General features: G+C 37.0%; 1 protein-coding gene across 1 annotated transcript in view; it reads left to right on the top strand.

The window, feature by feature from the left end:
* Positions 1-377: 377 nt before the first annotated feature.
* LOC133527089 (A disintegrin and metalloproteinase with thrombospondin motifs 7) overlaps positions 378-23,234 on the top strand; it is a 150,870-nt gene continuing 128,013 nt past the window's right edge. Inside the window, exon 1 of the mRNA XM_061863980.1 lies at positions 378-623. The gene's annotated coding sequence lies outside the window, so the exon portion shown is untranslated. The remainder of the gene's footprint in view (positions 624-23,234) is intronic.

Here is a 23,234-nt window from a genome sequence, read left to right as displayed (position 1 = left end):
AGGCCCTTTATTTTCAAGGGTTAATGCGATATTTTGTATCGAAATATGGTTGGGAGTTGGGTGCAAAATATGACAAAAAATACTGTATAATTATCAATTATTGTCTTGTAAAATTTAATAAGTTACTTACGTCAAATATATTTTTGGTATTTCAAGTAAGATACCTACGTAGGTACTGAATCGTTGACTGGTCGTTTACACATTGCTCCAGGCCTTATTTGTTACACATAGGTAAGATCGCAATTTTTCCTCAATATGCAACTCTACCCTATGAAAGCTAGGATCGGAAAAGCATACGCACGCACGTTCGATTTTTAAACCGAAGAGTTGAGATCGCCGGCGCTGCGCGAGCGCCGCCAGTGGCCCTCTAGTCGCCGCGACGCGCGCTCCGCTCCCAGCCCGCGTGCCCCGAACGAACATCACTTGCGACTGAAAAAAAAAACTTAATTTTCAAACGCTGCACATTCGAAATTCAAATTATCGAACACATGTTTATTTAAAGTTGGCGCGAACGCGTTTTTCACTGGCAGTGAATAAATTAGCGCGCGTGCTCACAAATTTCACTTTTATTCGTGCTCATCTCGTCTGCCGGCCGTCTACGCGGGACCATGGATAGATAACAAGTAAGCACTAATTATTATGTAATTTAATGCTTAATTTACTGTTGATTAATTCATGCATTCACTATGCGAATTTCCTGATAGGTTCTCACAGATAAAATGGAATCTAAGGACGGTTATTATAAATTCGCGCCAATATAAATTAGTACAGTACAAGTGTCACTGAGTACTTATGCCCCATTCAACTGTCTCTATGTGAAACACGATCGTAAGCAGTAATGATAGTAGTACTACTTAAATGTCACCTGTTTAAATGTCGCCTTAATATAAATTAGTTTGTGTTAAATTAAATTTACTTTTTACGGTTTAGGCAAAATTATAGTAGTTACTTAGGTCATTTGGTATTTAAGACGTTTACGATGTATTAGAATTGCTGTAGGTTAATTATTATTTAGGTTTTCAGACGATTTAATAACGTTTATAAGTTCATTTACCCGTTTAAATTTAGAAAACGCAACAGTTTACTAAACTAATAAATTATATGAATTATTTCGTTTATTAAACTATTTAATTAATCAATGGATAAGTATGTTTCGGACAAAATGTAGTTGTATAGATTTATTCTTTAATAAATAATCAATAACAGAACACTACTTAGTACCGTAAATGATCGATAGAGTCTGACCAAGATAAGTTGACAGCGATTTTGACAGCCCAGTGCCTAAATCGCTGCCAACTTATATTGGTCCGACTCTAACATGTTTAATAACTCTTTATTAAATAACGTTAGACAATTATATTTTATCAATTTCGACGTCGAATGTTTAATAAATAGCCTACTTAATTTACATTCATTGAGATAAAGTCTACAGAAATAGATGAACGGTGAATAATCAACTCGTACGTTCGCCCGGTTATCGCCACGTTACCGCGCATCAGGTTCAGGTGACATGTGTGGCCTCTGACATTCTAACTTATCCGTGATGGTGTGGACCAGTCCTTACATTTAAAAATGTAAGTAATTGCGAAAGTTTTTGTCTGTATCTTGTTAAAGCGAATAATGAATTGTTATTGAAATTTCAAATGAAAAAAGTTATAGGTATTATGTCTTTTCTCTTACGGTATCATCATTTGCGCAGGATGAACTGTGTGGTACATAATAGGCATTAATGTACAGTCAGTATCAAAAGTAGCGGATCAAATAACGTTTCATAAGTAACTACCATTCTGTAATAGCTTAACAAAAACTGATGTCTTTAATATAGTACAACTATGACTATAAAAGATATACTTTTGAACGCGAATTTTAGAAATTTATCTATATATGGAGAAGTTATCCGGAATATCAGATACTTTTGGCGCGTTGTTTTATCCGCTACTTTTGATGCTGACTGTACTTAAACCTTTATAGGGCTCACTTAGATTTCATATGGCAATGACCAAGCTATCACATATTCGTATATTTTTTAATTTTGACCGTTAAAGGGTTAAGTACAGTTTGCTCCTTATCGAAGTGACCACAAATACGAAAGCTCTTAGGGTCACAAATATGCTGAGAGAACATATCCTCTCATCACTATCTAAGGATAAATTAAAGGAAGAAATGGCTGATATAAAATAATCGCAGTACTAGTAACGGCTAATTGGTCAGACATTTAGCACGAGTTCGCAAACGCTCCACGTGGGTGAACGACCGCTGTTTCACACGGTGCTAATTCCTTCCTTTGTCACTATTTAGCATCCTTGCCTATTACTTACCGGGAGCTTGCGAAGCTCAGTGCTAGTGTTGGTAAGAAATAACTCGAGTGGGTAGTTCGGGTCTTGGCTAGAACTGCAAGCACTCGATCCTAAGTATAATCTAAGCTTGAGAATTGGAGTCTTTCGTAAGGACGAATCACGAATCTTAACAAATTTAATACGCGTTTTTATCCTTTTACCTATTTAATAAAATATTTTAGATAAATGACACACAAGACAGTAAAAATATATTGTTTTTTAAACAAGATTTTCATTTGATATTTTATATTACAAATTTCAAAAGGAGATTACGGAGTTTTTATTAGTTAGGTACATAAAAGAGTACATTTTTCCGAGGCAGAACTCCTAAACGGAGGCACTCACAAAACAGTAAATTTAAAAATTTCAATCTTTCCAAAACGTACCGATCTTGTAAAACTAAGCTCAAGCTCTTAAAATTCCCACCTGGGTCGTCTTTGTCTTATTTTGGAACACTCTGTCACGCTCATATTTCTGTATTTATCAAATAAAAAAATAAAAACACCAGTGCTATTGCATATTGTCTTTTTAGAAACTAAACTAAATTTCCGTCATATTTTAGGGACAAGAAATAAGACAACGAAAATTCAAAATTCATTTTTTTTTCTGCAAGTAGGCCTCAAGGGCTCTTTTACAAGTCAATACAACATTTATAGTAACATCATATAGTGACAAGAAAAATACATAACAACATTTATAAATACAACAGCCAATACCTGAGTAAACATTACATTATAATAATCTTAAAATAAATAATTACTACAATACAATAGAGATGTATAGTCTCTATGGTTAAAAACACATTAAATCTGGAGATGTAAAAGGTCCCCAATATCAGAGTACTAATACTAATAAAATTTGGAGGTGTAAAGTCTCTCCAAAAGATTTTTTCTCACCTCAGAAGATTCAAGTCCTACCTTTCTAACTCTCCTTTGGCCCAGCCTTGTAGCTTGCAACACATGATATTTTGCAAGATTTAGCTATTGCCCGATCGAGTCGCATGGTTTATTATCAGCATACGCAGCATTTCGTCACGGTTACTTATTTTCCGTAGATTATGTAGGTAATTGAATGCAAATACTGCCTCGTTGTTGCAGTTTACTTTATAGGCCTGGGTTTCTTGCGAGTACGATACCTTATCCACGTAAGTTCCGTCGCGTTTACTTGTATATCAGTATCCCGCTATTTATTAAATAAAATGTAAGCTTCCTAAATAGTAAGGTAAAGAAATTGATTTAGATTCAAATCTTGCTAGTCTGCCAGTAACATAAATAAAAAATATCGTCGTCCTGCCCGATGTGATTTTTAAAGGACATATTCCATTTTTAACAAATTATGAATGAAAAGGATAGGTTGAGATTACACGAAAAAAAAAAATCCAAATAATTTAGTTTAAATTACAGTGGCTTGCACTGAGTATTTAAAAAAAACCGGCCAAGTGCGCAAGCCGGACTCGCACAGGAAGGGTTCCGGACCATTACCTATAAAAACGGTCACCCATCCAAGTACTGAACCCGCCCGACGTTGCTTAACTTCGGTGATTGGATGAGAACCTCGAGATTGGAAAGAAATATTTATTTAATTCTGTTTTTAGTATTTGTTGCTATAGCTGCAACAGAAATACATAATCTGTAGAAATTTCAACTGGCTAACTATCACGGTTCATGAGATACAGCCTGGTGACAGACGGACGGACAGCGGAGTCTCAGTAATAGGGTCCCGTTTGACCCTTTGGGTACGAAACCTTAATAAAATGGCAGACGTACCCAAATCTTGGGGAATGATTGCGTTTATATCCGATATAAAGTATCTAGATCTACCTACCCAATTAGGTAGGATGGGTTTTTACCCGTCTCAAACTTGCTCATTTCCTAAAATAAGATAAATTGAAAGTAATCTGTTTGTCGTAAGTAGTAAATACCTAATTGGGGAGTGTCCATTACTCATACGGTTTCATTTTGCCAATATCGCGACCCGTCTTGTCGTTGCTGTTAATGTTAATATGATAAACTACAAAAAACATTAGAAAACTAAGGAATTCAGATCGAAGGTCATTGGCGTTAGGGACCCCCTTAATTGTAAAGTATATGTATGCTCATTAACACCACGGTGTGTCACGTCCTCGCCTTCAGCAGTTCGTTCCAATTAAATTGTCGTTGTCAATTTTAGCGTTAGGCTCGTGAGAACTGAACAACGCAATTTGAGGTTCAAGACCAATGATATCATCCCGTAAGCCCTAATCTTAATGAATAACATAAAGCATAAATGGGCAGGCAAACGATGATGGATAGAATGGAGAAGCGCTTTTATTGATAGGTTTATATGAAGATAAAAGCGATGTTGCGTCAGTAAAATGGGTTAAATGTACTGGAGTAATAAAATCGGCCCTCGCTCGTGAACTCGGGCTGAGCCCTGGCCCCGACGAAGGCCGAATGTTATCATGGCTCTAACAATAGTTACGACTTACGAGCGCTGAAAAACGGCGGGCGTACTCGTACAGCGCGTTTTTCTTAATCTAATGAAAATTCAACTACATTTCAATCTGTGTCTCTTTAAATTGACGTAAAGCAAAATTTAGCCCTATACATAACAATTTATTTGAATGTTGTCCTCTCGATGCAGTATTTTAGAAAGGTTCTAAAAAAACTAATTTGTTTTCAATGCAATGTATTTAGGATACTTTCTTTTGTATTTTAAGTACTAACGTCTATGAACCTAGTTTTCTAGTCTGCTGCTTAGGTATTGTGTAGTCTGGTTGACATTCGATTTAACCTCTCATTGTACAGCTGTAAAATATGTATGAAAATAACCTTTCAGTTAAAATTTTATGCTCAAATGACTTATGTTGATACGGGACCAGCGACCAATTCGAAAAACGCTTATAAGATGTCACACCGATACGTTACCGATCTGTCAGTGTCAAAAGTGACGTTTTTGGTTGAAGAAATGTCACTTTAGATTTTGACAAATCAGTATCGTATCGGTGTGAAATCTTGTTCGAACTGGGCCGCAGGCAACAAAAGGTAAAAATATTTGTGTCGTTTAATATGTATTGTAATGATTTTCCTCTTTATATTTAATTTTTAACATGGCAAAATTGCGATAACGCAACGTTTGGCTTATTATTGTAGGTATTAAAAATTCGTAAGTTGAAATTATTATTACATCTTTAATTTGATGTACGGTCACAGACCAGACTCTTGATCCATATAGGGTTCCAACTAATTTCGCTGTCAATACTAACTGACTGACTTTGTAGGTTGTTTTGCTTATATTGTATGTGGACCCGCCAGGAATAGGTCCTCTTAAGAGAGCTGTTAAGAAGTCTTCGTTGAGCACAAGTATCATGTTTTTTAATCTGTTGTAAGTTTAAAAAAAGACAAAAGTAATCGCTTAAGTCCCTCAAAAATAAAATAGCACATTTTTAGAAACAACTTTCATATTTTTAGGTTTTGTGTATAAATTGTTACATTAAAATGCGATTTAGATCTATGTTTGTGATTTTTTTCTATACAGTGAAAGTCAAAAAATCACGTCAGTAATAATCCTCAAGATTGCTAATAAACTTTTTGGCAACCGTATTGTTATCCTAAAATTCAGTACCCCTAGTGTAACTTTGATCGACATCATAACGTGACGAACGCGTTTGCGTTAAGCTTGCGTTAAGTCTCATTTTGTATAGGATTTTGAGGTTCCAAAACGTCCCGCTTGGCGCGCTCTTTCGAAATCCAATACAAAATGAGACTAAACGCAAACGCGTACGTCACGTTTGGAAATCGAATTTATTTACACTAGAGGTACAGAACGGTTTTTCGAATACCACTCTAATACTATGGTAACTAAATAAACCGTTTATGGTATAATAAACGTTAGTTAGCAACCGACCGTGTGCTTGTATCATTCTCTGAGTCCTAACCTTAAACCTAACAATAATCGTATCATATTATAAATCCTTCACATTTAGTTCTAGTTCATAATTGTATCTTACGATAGATTCCACAGAAACACCCAAACATCATCGTCATCTACGAAGATTTCCAGCAACCACCATCGGCACCATCATGGAAAACAATTAAGTAATCTCAGTAATCCGGCATTAGAAAGCCCCGGTAATACGTCGCCGTATTGAATGCTAATGATAAGCCCGGTCGTCGACTCTGCGCGTGAACTTGTGCCGTGGCCTTCGGAACTTCATTGTTCCTAAGAACCTAACCAGGATACATAATGAACTATGGTTAAGCATGCGTGTCATATCGATTCTCTATGCGCTAAACTTGAGGATTTTTACCGCGGTCTGGATCCTGAGTTGACATAGTTTTTTGCGTCTAGACTGCTAGGTTCAGTAGCTTTGAACTTTTCCGTAAACACGTATTTTATAAGAATGACTTTTTACTTTGTTTTTTTTTTTCTTTTGGTGAAAGAAACCTCGCTATGATTTACACGACTAGATATGTACTTATATTAGAAATCTAATAATCTAACAAATCAAAACGTATATTCCAAATTACTATATATTATTATTGACCAGCTATTAAACCATGAACCACATAAAAAGTAGGGAACTTCGCCACTTACGAGTGTGGGTTTATGAAACGAGTGAAATTATTTTCATAAAAGGATCACACGAGTATTTTAATGCCTAATTATGTACAGTTACATACACTGCTTTATCTACATCAATATCATAGCTTCAACAAAACAAAGTAATTTTATACTTACAAACTAATTAAACGTCAAAATGGCGGTAATGCAAACTTTTTTGCGCATGTCACGCACCCGTTTTTTTTTTATTCAGAGACAAACGAGAGCCGGGGGCCGACTGCCAACGTTCGATATCAAGTAGTTAACATGCGAAATTTGTTCAAATTGTTTGCAACGGACAGTTCATTTCAAATAAAACGTCATCTCGACTGATATTAGAATAGAGAGGCCAAATAGAATTTCTTTATTTCTTAGAGATGTTCTAAATTTGAATGTTATTAAGGAATCGGTTATCGATAATGTAAAGTTCAAATTACGATGCACAGATACTGGTTGGTTAATATAGGCCGATAGGGAGGGTTATGATATGGATGTAGATAAAAAGTATTATATCACCTTATCTCCTTTTAATAGTACAAAACGACATGGAAATAAACGAAACAAGCATATGTCCAGAAGTGATCGCAAATATACTGACATTAAAAAACTTTTAATAAATTTTAAATTTTGATAAAACATGTGTCAGAACCACCACTAGAAAACCTGATAAAAAAACCGCGTCCAGATATACAGACGCACACACGTAGCGGTCAATCTTATAATACCCCTTTTCTTGCGCAGGGGGTTAAAAAGAGAGATAGTTTCTTAGATATCACTTTATTTTCAGTGGGTACATGGGTGGGTTAGTGGGTACATTAGACTTTTAGATTGTGTGGATGTACATATAATGTTGAGCTGACAATATTATTTGTGAGTTTGATATCCTAAACTTTATTTAACTGTCTGAATGTTTAAAAAACTGTCAGTTTCAAGACATTGCTGTGCTGACGATGACGGCACCTCACGGCAGTATTGTACGTAAACTGACGGGCCTTCTAACCTTGACCTAGGTCTGCCTTCAAAATCGTTGGTATTTGAATACCTTTGTCACTTTTATTGATTTAATATATTCAAATGCCTCATTACTATTGATATTTACTTCGCAAGCATTGATACTTTATTACAATTGAGTATTTTACTGTGCAAAGATTTCTTTCAGAATCAAAATTTTATGTTGCTTCATAATAGGTATACAGATTTAAAAAATACAGCAATAACTTATGAATCATAAAGATCGTAAGTACATTTATACACACATTGACGACCTTTCAGGGCTAGTGGGTAGTGACCCTGCCTATGAAGCCGAAGGTCCTGGGTTCAAATCCTGGTAAGGGCATTTATTCGTGTGATGAGCATGGAAATTTGTTCCTGAGTCATGGATGTTTTCTATTATTCAAGTATTTATAATTATGTATGTATTATATATATATCGTTGTCTAAGTACCCGCAACACAAGCCTTATTGAGCTTTCTGTGAATAAATTATAATATTTATTATAATTTATTCAGTCGAAATTAATCTTCACAATGGCGTGATGTCTTCTCTCATTTGTGTTTTAGTAGATCCCTAGATTTATTTCCCTACTTATTATAGCTATCACATATGACTCAAAGATAGCCATAGCTCTACAGATGTGGATAAGCAGTATTAAGCACAAAACGTTTAGCAATATGCCCTAAACGCCTTTGCGGAAATAGATTACTGTACAATAAATAGCTTATATAATAAAGGAATTAAATCCAGAATCATTTAATTGCATGTTGACTAAAATCATGAATATAACGATGACAAGTATTTACGTATTTAATGTGACGCATTTGGAAGTAAGAGAAACTAATGATTGCGAATCATTGCAAAGTTATTATTGCAAATTATTAAAAAAAAATGCTTTGTATAGCTTTGTAAGTAACACATTGCCCTACCGAAATTTTATAAATGCGGAAACTAGGCTGCATTATTTCTTTTTATAATTTATTACTTCCTATAGAAATATCGAAACCACCTAGGTGTCAGCCGTGTCCCCGATTTTTTAGTCATAATTTCTACAGAACCAGCGCGCCATATGTGAACACCAATTGCGGCTGCAGATTTGGGTCGTACGTGATTTCCTTACAGGCTCAAACCTAAATCGATCTCGCGCCGTAGTTTCTAGCTCGTAGGTAATATTGACTGTTAGTCTAGAGATGTAAAATGTAATTAATAGCGTTAACATGATTTTAGAACGTTTAAAGACTTGGCCTATTGCCCCAGATCGTCCCGTTCGTTTCCGTGAACTTGGGAACGTAAAAAAACGAACGCACCGAAATAAACTATACATTCAGCCATGAACCCGGCACTATAAATATGACCGGATTTTATATTAGCTACTGCGAGGTATAGAATTTGTTATTTCATTTCTGTGACATGTACAATACCTATAATACATAACTTTATAGCATTACAGATAAATTACCTACGGATTTGCTAACTAGGACGTGTTGCATTCGATCTAGATTACTGGGCAATAAATTTAATAGAACATTTTAAACTAATAGTAGGTAATTACTTTAATTGACATAGAAACTAAAGATATTTATTTAGAACGAAGGTATTTAAAATCACTACCTTTTCATCTTCAACGAATATTTCCAGTATGTTATTATGCTCGTTTTAAGATAAAGTACCTAAGAGGCTGCGTCTAATCGGTAAAGGGACTTTGCGTAACATATCTTCTGGTTATCACTTGCGTCGAGTGGCTCTAAAGATATTATTTTTGCGTCATTATTATCATTATTGGACTCGTGACTGACGGTCGAGCACATTAAATGCCGCATCTAATCAAGGTGTTTACAGAAAACTCTCGTGACCAAGGAGTACCGATTTGTGATTTTTATTTTAGGAACTACGGGCTGCGAGCTACTCGTAAAGTTTTTATTGCTGTGATACTGGGCAACTGCTATCCCTTTGCAATGACTATCCCTTTATTATTTTAAAACGCAAGCATACTACCTATTTTCTGCCTACGAGACTCGCATATTATTTTGATTCTGGAACAATCTTATCTAGAAAAAGTAGATCTATTTAATTTGGAAATTCTTAATTGTTGAAACCATATTCTAGCTACAACTGTTACTAGTGCTAATAATACACTACCCATTGACCCATACTCGTATGAAAGTACCTATTATATAAATATAAATAATTTCCTCAATTTGGATAATATTTCGGTAAATTTGTGAGTAGGTTAAATTTTAGCTTAGCTGTAGTGTACAGTATACGTACTTATTTAAAGGTTAGGCTCGTTTGTACAGTAAAAAGATTTAATTTGTGACCCATTCCGTACCTTACCACAGTGACAATAGTATGAAGTCTCTAGCGACTATCATGTGTTTATCACTGTGATAAAATAAGAAATGGGTCGCAAATTAAATCTTTTGACAGTACTTATAGTTCCTGTAATGTTATTTAATGTTCATGTTTTACCTAAAGTAGTCAACGGTTTTATCAACTTTCTTAAGTGAAGGAAAAAGGACAAAATTGTTATAGATATGTACAACAACCTCAGGCCAAAGTTTATCCACATCCGATGATACGAAGCAATCTCCCTCGCGATTATTATGACTACCAAAGTAAATAATTTGTTAAACATCGTGATAAATTTTATACCTTTTCTTGGAGTTTCTAGAGTACCTATACCTAGAAAACGGGTTTGCCAAAAACATTAGTAGTATGGGTTGTTATGCGACTTTCCTGTGGATATCCTAGAATAGACGGAATTTAAAGCCTTTAATTTTCTAACGTTTTCCTTATGTGCAATAGGTAATAAACCTTCTTCTTCAAACTTGTGTGATGAATGTCTTAGAAAAATGTTACCAAATCGTTAGCTTTTATACATAGAGAAGACGCCGGTTTACCCGAACATTTTTGACCCCAGATTAATAATAATAAAATTATTTACACACAAAAAAGATACAGTATTGAGAAAAGATTTAAATTGGTAGGTAACAACAGGCGGACTTATCGCTAAACAGCGAATTTTTCCAGCCTAGATATCTGATTTTTATAATTTTTTCGTAGTATTAAGGGTTTCCCTTGTGTTGTTTACAACGGATAATACATACAATTAAAGTTTTGGAAACCAAATTTGGACGGCTTTGTGTCCATATAGCAAGTAGTTTTAACGTGAACCATCTCATATGTGTCTGCAAGCTGCTTTTAAGTTTTATTTTGATTTTATTTATTCAGACACAAAATGTATAAACCAAATCACTGTACAATTCAAAGTCAACTTATACTTATAAGACACTCAACACTTCACAAACAGTTTTATAAAATACCACTAACATCCATCACCTCGCAATACTTCAGACAGATGCTACATAATTAGAATTAACCTTAACCATTATAAATTGAAACGCAAACCGTAACGGACGGTTACTGTTTACGGTTCAATTTCTAATGGTTAATTGTCAATTCTAATTAACGTTTGGCCAACACTGCTACATACTTGTACACTAGCACATAGACTTGCAAACAAACCACTATCAGCAGCCCATGACAGAAGCAAGAAATTCTAGAGCTCGAATAAGAGATTTTTGGCGTGCTACAGTACCTACGTATTGCTGCCATTGCTGGATTATCAAACATCGGAATGAAGACAAGATTTACTTTATTCTTTCAAAAAGTATTGGTTTCATATTGAATACGTTTTACGTGAAAAGAAAATCGGCCAAGTGCACGAAGGGTTCCGTACCATTCCATAAAAAATCACGTTTGTTGTATGGGAGCCCCCTTAAATATTTATTTTAATCTGTTTTTTAGTATTGGTTGTGATAGCGGCTACAGAAATACATCATCTGTGAAAATTTCAACTGTCTAAATATCACGGTTCATGTTATACAGCCTGGTTACAGACGGACGGACGGACAGCAGAGTTTTAGTAATAGGGTCCCGTTTTACCCCGTTTTACTCTTTAGGTACGGAACCCTAAAGAATAAACACATATAAATCAAAAACTATGTTATTTATAGTATACAATTAACTTTGTTCTAAATTTATTTTTAAGTACACTTTTACTTAAAATATTTGTTAATAAATACGCTAGGTTTCTAGAAAAGCATGTAGTAACTGCATGAAAAGTTATAGTGGAGGTGACCTATTATTTTATCAATGAATATTATCTAACCAGTGCTCAGCTACAACTATCATTATGAAAACAACGGTATTTCATATCGTCATTCATAAAACAAAACATACATTACATTAAGCTGATAAAAGAAGTTACTTAGCGTGCGAAACTGCTAGTCAAGAATATGTGTGTCAGAAATCGTCTTTTATATGAAGAGAGGTCTGTTTCGAAAAATTTCCAATAAACTGACTAGACAACAAAAAAATATCGAACCTGCTCACAATGTTTCATGGAAATCGGTTGAAAAATGAGAATTATAGAAGAGAACACGCTTACACCTTGAAGCATATAACATTTTAAATCTATTTTATTTAATCGTATGGCATAAATATAAAAATAGGCAATTATTTACATTAAAATTAAGTAATTTAAACGTCAACGTTCAGGATGCCGATCCAAGCAGCTGCGTCGGGTGTGAGATGCAGCAGATCCTCTGGTGGCCCCTGGTAGGAATACAGGGGGCAGCGCTGGATAATGTGTTCCATGGTTTGGTCCTCCTCGCCGCAATCACACAGAGCCGAGTCCCTCCACCCCCACCTGTGCAAAAAGTAGTTGCATCGGCCATGTCCCGTTCTTAGTCTATTGAGCCGACACCATTGTTTTCTCGGGAGGTCAAACCCTGGGAGTCGACGTGTAGGGTTTTCAATTCTTGAGTTTGCATTGGCGGCGGCCCATTCATTTTCCCAAGCCTCTGAAATGTTAAAACTTGTGAGGTTCTGGGTATATGCGGGTTTTCTGGACTTCAGACGCTGGTGAGGTGGGTTACAGAAATCTCTATGAATGGGTAAGGAGCCAGTTGAGATGATCTTCTCTGTTTCCCTCCTCAATGCATGCTTCCTACGCAGATGTGGGGGGGCTATGTGGCACAGAGTTGGCAGCCAGTATGTGGGGGTAGATTTGATGGTTCCAGTTATGCATCGCATAGTGTCATTGAGTTTAGTATCCACCTTAGCTACGTGTGCGCTTTCCAACCATACGGGAGCACAGTACTCTGCAGCTGAGTAGACTAAGGCGATGCCAGTCGTGCGTAGGCATTCAGCGGATGCTCCCCAAGATGTGCCACACAGTCTGTGTATCATGTTATTCCGCGAAGCAAGCTTAAGTGATAGCTTGGTGAGGTGCTCCCTATACGTGAGGGATCTATCAAGGGTGACTCCTAGGTATTTGGGGCAATTGTTGTACCTGAGCTTTTCTCCGTTGAAGTAAACAGTTGGTTGATAGTTCGCCATTTGGTTGCTAAGGTGAAAACATGATACCTCTGTCTTGCTTATGCTGGGTATTAGGCGCCAGAACTTAAAATATTCTGCCAGCTTTGTAAGGTCCGAAGTTAGAGCATTTTCTCCCGCTGAGAAAGATTTGGTTTGTACGACCAGGGCTATATCGTCGGCATATATGAACTTTGTTGCCTCCGTTGGTGGTAGGTCGTGGATGTAAAGATTGAAGAGTTTCGGCGCCAATACTGATCCTTGAGGTAGGCCGTTATTCAGCTTCCGTCTTTTACTTATTGAGCTTCCCAGGAAAACTTCAAATTCCCGCTCGCTCAACATGCTATTTATAAGATCCGCCACCTCTCTACTCGGAATCGCGCTGAAAACTTTGCTCATGAGACCATGTTTCCACACCGTGTCGTAAGCAGCAGTTAAGTCAATGAAAACTGCTGTAGACTTAAGCGCTTTTTGGTATCCAGTTTCGATGTGGGTCGTGAGGGCTAGGACTTGGTCCGTGCAACTTCTTCCAGGTCGAAATCCAGCTTGTTCAGGAGGGGTGATAGCTTCTATGAACGGTTCAATCCTTGTCAAGAGAACACGTTCAAGGAGCTTAAGTGTACAGCTGAGAAGAGCTATTGGCCGATAACTATCCGGTTGATTTTCTGGCTTTCCCGGCTTAAGGACTGCAACCACTTTCGCCAGTTTAAACTCCTTAGGAAGTCGGTTGTGTTTGAGAATGAAAGAGAATAGCGTCGTTAACCAGTTCACTGCAACAGGACCCATGTGCCGAAAGAAATCGTTATAGATGTTATCAGGGCCTGCAGCTTTGTTAGTTTTTAGGGACTTTACAGCTTTCATTATTTCGTCCATCTCAAAGGGTCTGGCAAGATGTTGGTTCCTTGGAGAAGTCTCTTTGAGAGTCTTCAGATCTATTTTGACTTTCCTAGTAAATACTTTGTCGCGGTTAGCTCGTGTCATGTCCACCATACGGTTAGCAATAGCACTTGGTTTCACACCGCTGTTTTGCTTTCGTTGGTGTTGTTTTCCGGTGAGGCTGTCTAGAACCTTCCACGCCTTCCGGCTGGACCGTTTAAAATCCATATCTTCAACTGTTGCCTTCCATTTGTCATGTCGGGCATTATCTAGGGACTTTAATAGCTGTGCCCCCGTGCAATGGTCACCAGAGACTTTGTACTTCTGGAACAATTCTTCGCTCTCTGAATTCCAGCCGGGGATGTACTCCTTTCGGAAGCCCCTTGGGATGTTGGATTTTGCAGCATTTATTACAAGTTCTATGAATCTCCCGTAATTTGAGGCTGTAGGTTCCAGGTATGCTGATTTAAGTTTGGAGTCAAGCTGTTTCTTGAAACCTTCCCAGTTAGCTCGCCTGAAGTTCCAGCGCGGAAGTGGCATTGAATTAGTAAGAGGCAGCTTCAGGCCAACATGTAGAATAATTGGTCGATGTTGACTGTTGGGGAAAACCGGGAGTAGCGTGCGATGACATGGCAGTGGTTGGTCAAGTTGATCTCTGGAGACAAAAGCAAGATCAGGGTTGTACTCTTTATTCCATCTCGCAGAGCGGAAAGTGCCTCTATCTTTAGCGTTAAAGACCAAATGTAAGTCGCAGACGTCTGCCCACTGAGCCAAAGCATCACCATTTTCGTCAGACTGATTGTAGCGCCAATGAGTGTGGTGACTATTGAAATCCCCTGTATAAATGCATGGATGTGGTTGACTTGATGGTAGGCTCTGAGCCCAGCTTACCCTAGGAGGCTTGTAGATATTTGTGATAGTTAGCTCTCCAATCCGTATAGTAATTGTGAAAATGAGATCTTGGTCACTGGAGCTCGTTAAATGGACATCGACAAGGCTAGATTTGGCGTAGCTAGCTATGCCATATTTAGGATGGTGAACAGCCTTTATCAAGGAGTATCCAGGAAGCCGCCCTCTCCTTTCGAGGTCAGAATCGTCTTTAGTATGCGTTTCTTGAATGTTGACTACGTCTATCTTATTTTCATGCAGGAGCTTAACTAGGAAGTCGCTTTTTGCTGCGCTTATACCCTCTATGTTAATCTGCAAGATGCGAACTGAAGGTCCAACATCTCTCGTCAAACTGCTCTGTGAGGAGCTGTGCATATGTGGGCCCGAAGTTGAGCTAATCGCATTTTCGCCTGTAATATTCATCGCTATCTTTGCCTATTATTTCGCCTCAGGTTTGTCACTCTTTAGCACCACCCAGGGGACACGTGCAGGGTCGTGGTAGGTAACTCCTGCGGACGCGAGTAACATTCGTCCCCCAGTAACATTCGTCCCCCTCTATCTATTAATATTCATTATAAACATTTCACACAGACAAAGGCCAATTCGAACGTATACTGACAGCATTTCGTTCGTACTTATCCGTACATGTATTCGGGCGGACTAGATGCACGATAACTAAATAACATGATTCCAATATCATTATAAAAACTGGCCAAGAGCATGTCGGGCCATGCTCAGAGTAGGGTTCCGTAGTTACTCTTCCGTCACAATAAACTAAACTGGAGCTTAAAGTATGGTAGATTGTTAACCAAGGGATGAACTGTGGGTGTACGTCTTTTTACTATGAAGGGGAAACTTTTTGCGATAACTCAAAAACAGCTAAACTGATCATATCCGCTATAGTTTTCATTTAATGTCTTTCTTAAGCTCTACTTCCAAGATTTTACTCATATTTTTTAGACCTATGGTTCAAAAGTTAGAGGGGGGGGGGGACACATTTTTTCTTTCGGAGCAATTATCTCAAAATATATTCACTTTATCAAGAAATGTTTGTTGAAGACCCTCATTAGTTTTGAAAGACCTTTCCAACGATATCCCACACTAGGGTTGAAGCAAAAAAAAAAAAAATTCACCCCCACTTTGCGTGTAGGGGAGGTACACTAAAAAAAAAAAAAAATTTAGATTTTATTGTACGAATTTGTCGGCTTTATTGATTTATATATCCATGCCTAAATTTCAACTTTCTAGCACTAACGACCACGGAGCAAAGCCTCGGACAGACAGACAGACAGACAGACAGACGGACATGGCGAAACTATAAGGGTTCCTAGTTGACTACGGAACCCTAAAAAGCTGAAAGTCGCGTGCAAAAGCTAGTAGGGTATACAGACTGATGTGCATGGCAGCTAAAGAGTAGCAATGTTTTGATGCGATGGAACCCTGAAATACGGACGTCAGAGCGAGCATTTACGTCGTTAAATCAGCTCCTGATTTATCCAGACAGAAATTGTGGCACCATTGCAATGGTCACTGCTAACAATTGCAATCCAGAAATAAAAACCGGTACGAGGGTTCAAAGCAATTAATTGAAATATTATATATTGTATCTAAGTACATAAAATCCACTGCTTCAGATTTGCAAATAATGTAAACGAGTATCACGTAGGTAACCTAACATTCTTCCGATTTATCTCAGTTAAACAGTGTCAGATGATTTTATGATATCTAGCTCAAAAGATTACCTACCTATTCCCTTCGTATACCGGGTGTGGCCTGTAACACGAGCAATAAATTTAACTGCAGGCTGTACTCCTCAAACTTGCCAACATTTGTTCAGCGATTTTTGAAAATTATGAATTCTTTATACTTCCTATTTTTCATACAAATGAAATATTACCTTCAATGTACGCTGTCATCAGTGTAATTGGTGTTGATTGTTACGCTTTAATCATAACAAAATTCGCAATACACTGCGTCTTAGAATAAACTTTAAAGTGCTCTAAAAATCAAAATAAAAGATATTTTTAAAAGTAGCTGAACAAATGTTGGTCAGTTTGGGGAGTACGGCCTACAGTTGAATTTTTTGCTCCTGTTATAGGCCACACCCGGTAGAAAAGTAAATGTTTTAGAGCATTCGTTTAAAAAAAAGACAAGTCTGACAGACACTTACAAATGCTGTAAGTCATCGAGACATTTCGTCCACGGAGCGAAGATGATCTTTTATCAGCAGAAACAATCGCCATTCATTTCTTTCATCTTCTGACATCGCTTGTCAGATGTCCTTGCTAAGGTTAACTACCGGAGATTTTTTCGCATACAGTTCGATAACTTACGTTTTTATATCAGGTCATATCGATCATTGTAACGCCAACGCCTACTTTAAATTTAGATAGCGATGTCGGCGGCTTTCTTGTGGCCGAGCCCATTTTTAAATCCCGTTTAATAACCGTGGCATGTCCATACAGTCCGTGGGGCGATGAAGATTGGTTATTAATTGGGCTAGGTACTTAGTACAAGATACCTTATAAAGTACAATAGGTTGTACGTACGTAGTCGCAGGCTTAAGCAGACATGATTTGAGGTTTAAATGGCTTGTTTAATGTAGTACCGGACACAAATTACAATAAAAAATAATGAAACAAAAAAGAGTTTTATTGCTACCGTTTTTTGCGTTTTAAATAATAACTGATTAGATCAAAAGAAGACGATTAAAGACACAATAGGTGTTTCACAATTTAAGAGCAATAAAAACCAGCGATTTTTAATGAAAATTTTCAAAATGAAGGTTCACACCAACTGGGAAAAAAATCAAACCAAAATAATTAATCAATAATTATTATCTGCCGCTAACAGTTCGGTGACAATGTGACATGAATGTGGTTTTGTCATACACAATCAACATATTTAATGTCTTCTATTTTTAACCGTCTGGAGTTATTTTTACATTCGACGTTTTGATTTAAGAGCGCTAAAAATCTCCTCGGCAGTACAATGAACTTGTTAGAACAAAGACTAAATCTACACATTTCTCTGTCGCGCCAGAAAGGTGCCAACCTCATTTATTTAGGTACAGCTTTGACGCGCAGATGTCCCACCGAGATTATGAATTAAACGTTACTAATTAATTTAAATACATTCTATTTCTACTCGATGACATTTCGGACGTAATGTTTACTCAGTCGGCTAGGTACCTACAGAATTTTAATAGGTACTTGTACGTACTGAAATATTTGCAAGTAATGTCGACTTGTGTGAGTGAAGCTATTGACATGGCGGCAGGTTTTCCCGAGGGTCTACAATATGAGATTCTTCAAAAAAGAACACAGATTACAGATTTTTAAACGTTCGACAACGCACATGTAACACCTCACCCTCAAGTTGCAGGCGCCCATAGGCTGCGGTGACTGCTTACCATCAGGCGGGCCGTATGTTTGTTTACCACCGTCGTGGTATAAAAAAATAATGGATATTTTTGTAAATGCAATTGTAAAATGAAATCTCGTCGATTTCATCAAACACACAAATTAAATCGAATTGGGTGCCAAGTTCTTTCAAAAGTAGATTAATATAAGTCCAAAACTACTAATTTGATTTGGCTTTGGTCCTTTTTAACACACAAAATGTAAAACAGTGCGTAACGATAATAGTGCGTAGACGTGCAGCTTTATTTTGAACATAACCAAATTAAATAAAAAGTCCTTACGCACGTTTACGCTTCCTTACGCTTAAGCACGTTTTTCATCTGAACAGTAGCCTGCCCCATGCCGGCGTCGCCTTTGTACAAGAAATGTTCCACTTACCCTGTTCAGTGTTCATCTATTGACACGCGATGCAACCCAACACCGCGTCGCTTTGTTGTGCATACAATTACCTACCACATTGCTCTTCGAAGCGACATTATTATATCCTTTATTTCAATAGTGTTAAGAATTAACATAGTCATTAGATGAAGTAATTTTGGATGCAAACGTGATGTAATGACACATATTGATGGTTTCCCAGTACCGTTTACTACATTATGTAGGTGCAAAATCCTCGTAAAGTTGGCAGTTTTTGCCAACGCTATTGGCAAATCTGTTGAACGCTATATATTAGTAATTTGTATAAGTCGTAAACAGTTTACGAAGTCGTTAGCGAGGCGGATTGGGCGCTTGTAGTCGGTTTGGTGAATATGACTATCCATACATATCGACGTTGATAAAATATATTATGGCAGCGCTGCCCAGGGGGTGAAATGAGAAACGGATAATATGATACCAATTTGAATACCAATGCGTCATGCTTAAATCATACAGTTTTAACCTTTCTGAATACGCCCCTTGAATATTTAAGAATGTATTTCGCGAACTAAACTATAAATATATCGTATAAATATAAGTGGGGGCTTAGACGATAGTTTGATTGAAGCAAAATGCGACGCTTTGTTGAATTCTGTTAATTAGACAAAGAACGATACAGAACTTTTTTTTTTTTTTTTTTTTTAATCTTTATTAGAGAGCTTTATCGCTTAGCGATTATGTCGCTCCATATAATCAACATACAATAACACTCATTGACGCTTACTAAGACCTATATTTACGAGTCTGAACAGTGCTCTGGCCTCGTCCGACAATGGAAAAGCCAAGGCACTATTACAGCCACCGACATTGTGAAAAGTATTATGGGCTATTTTCAGTTGGTTCCTAAAGGACTCGTTCCGCACACATTCCACTAATATGTGGTACACGTCCTCAATCATATTGCACTCTGAACATAATGGTGTGGCAACTTTACGCATCATGAAACCAAACTTATTTAGTGGAATGTGCCCCGAACGTATTCTTAGAGCTGTTACAATTTCTTGCCGACTAAGCGAGCAATCTATCCATGGTGTATTTATAAGTTCAGGTTGGATCGTTCTGTACCAAATACCTTTTTCTTTTGACCTTTCATCAAAGTACTCTTTCCATAATTGGCGACATTGTTTTTTAACTAATTTAATACACTCTGAAAAGAAAGGTAAAATGTTACATATGGTTGATACCATCATCATCATCATAGTGATCTATGACAGGCTTGTTTAGCAAACCAATCTACTTTTTCGTTTCCGGTAATTCCTATATGCGACGGAATCCACTGCAGAGTCAGTGATTTTCCCATAGATTCCAGATTATAAATGCTTTTAAGTATACTATAGGCAATCGGCAGTCCTCGATAACTCGAGGTACAGCGAGCCAGATGTTGTAATGCGCTTTTAGAGTCTGTAAAAATCACAAATTTATCTAAATCTATTGTTTTAATATAAGATATTGCCTCTGCAATGGCTACTAGCTCCCCGTGCATGATGGATAAGTCCGACGCTATTTTCAATTCTAAATGTGTTTCACACTGAGGGTCATAAAATGCGGCGCCCATTGCATCTTCTTCCTTAGAACCGTCGGTGAATAGTTGGTAGTAGTTATGATAACTATTGCTAATAAACTGAATAATTGACAGTTTAGTTGTCTGGTTATAGCTGCGCTTTGGTTCATCCGCTGTATTTATATTAAATTTAACTATTTCTGTAAGATCTACTCTGTTAACCCATAATGGTAATGAAAACATTTCTAATTGTCTACTAGATTGGACAGAGACGGATTTGAATGAATTGTGAATTGAAGCTAACAGTGGGGTTTTTTTTCGGAATCGCTTATAAGATGAACTTACTTCAGATAACTCTTGTAATAATTTAATATTATTATTACTATTTAGTGATCTAGATTTAAGCCAAAATTTTCCTCCCAAAAAAAAACGACGTACTTGTAGTGGAGGCAAAGAAAGTTCATTTTCCATCACATGAATGGGCGTCGACTTAATAAAACCGCCAATGGTACGTAAAGCTTGATTTTGGACCTTGTCTAATTTATATAGATGTTTAGTATAACTCTGATCATATAAAAAAGATGCGTAATCTATTCTACTACGTATGATTGCTATGTACAATCTTCTCAAATGTTTAGGGTGCACTCCCCATCTAGGGCCAACCAATACTTTGAAAATATTGAGAAATTTCTGAACTTTTTGAGTTACTTCATTTATGTGTTTAATCCACGTAAGAGAACGATCCAACCAGACACCAAGATACTTTACAGTTTCTACTATTTCTAAATTGACCTCATTTAAACTCAACTGGACAATATCTCGACATGGACCTCTTTTGAAAATACATAATTTAGATTTGTTGATTGAAATATTTAGGCCCAAGTTACTTAAACATTCATGAAAAATCTGCAAGGAATTTTGCAACTCCATTTTAGCTTCTCCAATGTTCTTACTTGTAAAGTATAATACATAATCATCCGCATACTGACTAATGGAAACCCTATGGATCTGATCCCGGATAAATATCGTGGCAACATTGAATAACAATGGGGACAAGGGATCCCCTTGAGCCAGTCCACGGTCAGTTTTTCGGCTCAAAATTACTCCACTATCCGCTTTAATTGTAAGAGTCCTTTCCTTTAAAAAGTTCCAAAGATATTTTGAAATTTTTGAACTAATGTCTAGGCGGTCCAAATTGCGCAGTAGGCTAACTACATCAATATTATTATAGGCATTATCGATATCTATAAAGCATCCCAAAGTGAACATATTTTTCGCTAAACCTATCTGTATTTCAGTAACCAATCGGGCCAAGCTATCAAGACATGATCTCGTCTTTCTGAAACCAACTGTTTCTTCTGAAAACATTTTGTTTTTTTCTAAATACCACTCTAATCGTTTATTAAGAATTGAATGAAATATTTTGCATACGCATGAAATTAAAGATATAGGCCGCATAGCTGAGATCGAATTTGGATCTCTTCCCGGTTTAGGAATTGGGATAATACGAATTTCCTTCCATTGACTAGGCACAAATCCTAAAATTAAAAATTGGTTATATAAATTTAATAGTATTGTCTTGCCATTTCTAGGGAGTTTTTTAATCATGGAGTATGAAATTTCATCACAACCAGGGGCAGTATCTTTCGATTTAATACACGAGTTAAGTTCCTGAATAGTGATTGGTACCGCTATCACTGGGTTTTGCGAGTTAAATACGGGTTCCGGTGGAGAAGCTGAGTCGGGAGTCAGACTAGCAAGAAGATCTAGAGCCTTATACTCATCCACATGAGATCTTGGAGCATTGTATCCTTTGAGCCACCTCATTCGGTTCCACATATCAGATGGAGACGTCACATCACCTAAAGAGCTACAAAATTCCTGCCAGCTTTTACATTTACTGTTCCTAATTAATTTTTGTGCTGACCGTATTTTGTCCTGAAGATCCTGAAGGTTCCTCGGGATAGGATTACGTCTAAACTTGGCCAACGCCAGTCGTCGTTCTGCTACAGCGCGGGATATATCTGAATTCCAATAGGGTTTCGGAGTAAACATATTTGTTGGATTATTGTTAATTTTATACACCGGAATGTTATCATCCGCTGCTGTATTTAAGCTATTAATAAATTCATTGTAAGCCTCTTGAGGATCTTCAGGTAAAACAATATTATTAAAAAGATCATGAAGTTGTGACGTATATTCTTCCCAATTAGCCTTTTTATAGTTTCTGCGACAAGTTGGGCTCATATAGGTTTTGAGTTCTGTAGAAATTTTAATTATTAAATGGTCACTACCTAGAGATTCATTTAAAACAGCCCATTTCATAATTAACGATATGTCGCTAGATGCTACAGATAAATCGGGCGAAGATAATTGCAATAAACTATTTACTAGTTTCGATCGAGTTGGACTGCCATCATTAATTGATACAAAATTATTATCCAATAACGAATCGTGGATTTTAGTACCTCTACTCTCTGTCTTGTAGGACCAATTTGTATGATGCCCGTTAAAATCTCCAAGTACAAGCGTTTTTTGATGAAAATTAGAAAATATAGAATCCCAATCATTTTGCGATGTCGTAATGGAAGATGGGCAATATACTCCGATTATGTTTTCAATTTGATTACAATTGAGCAACTTGACAGATACAGTTTCTATTCCTGCATTAGAGCAAACAATGTGACTTTGTTGAGCTTTAATCGACTTGTGTGTCAAAATTGCTACACCTCCATAACCGTCCAATCTATCAGAACGAAATATATTGTAATTACTTACTTTTAAATAGCAATCGGGTTTAAGCCATGTCTCGCTTATAATGGCAATATGGACCTTTTCCTG

The sequence above is a fragment of the Cydia pomonella genome, chromosome 17, assembly GCF_033807575.1.
Source record: "Cydia pomonella isolate Wapato2018A chromosome 17, ilCydPomo1, whole genome shotgun sequence".
Classification (NCBI taxonomy): domain Eukaryota; kingdom Metazoa; phylum Arthropoda; class Insecta; order Lepidoptera; family Tortricidae; genus Cydia; species Cydia pomonella.
The sequence above is the reverse complement of the archived record's forward strand: the minus strand, read 5'-3'. Positions and strand labels throughout refer to the sequence as shown.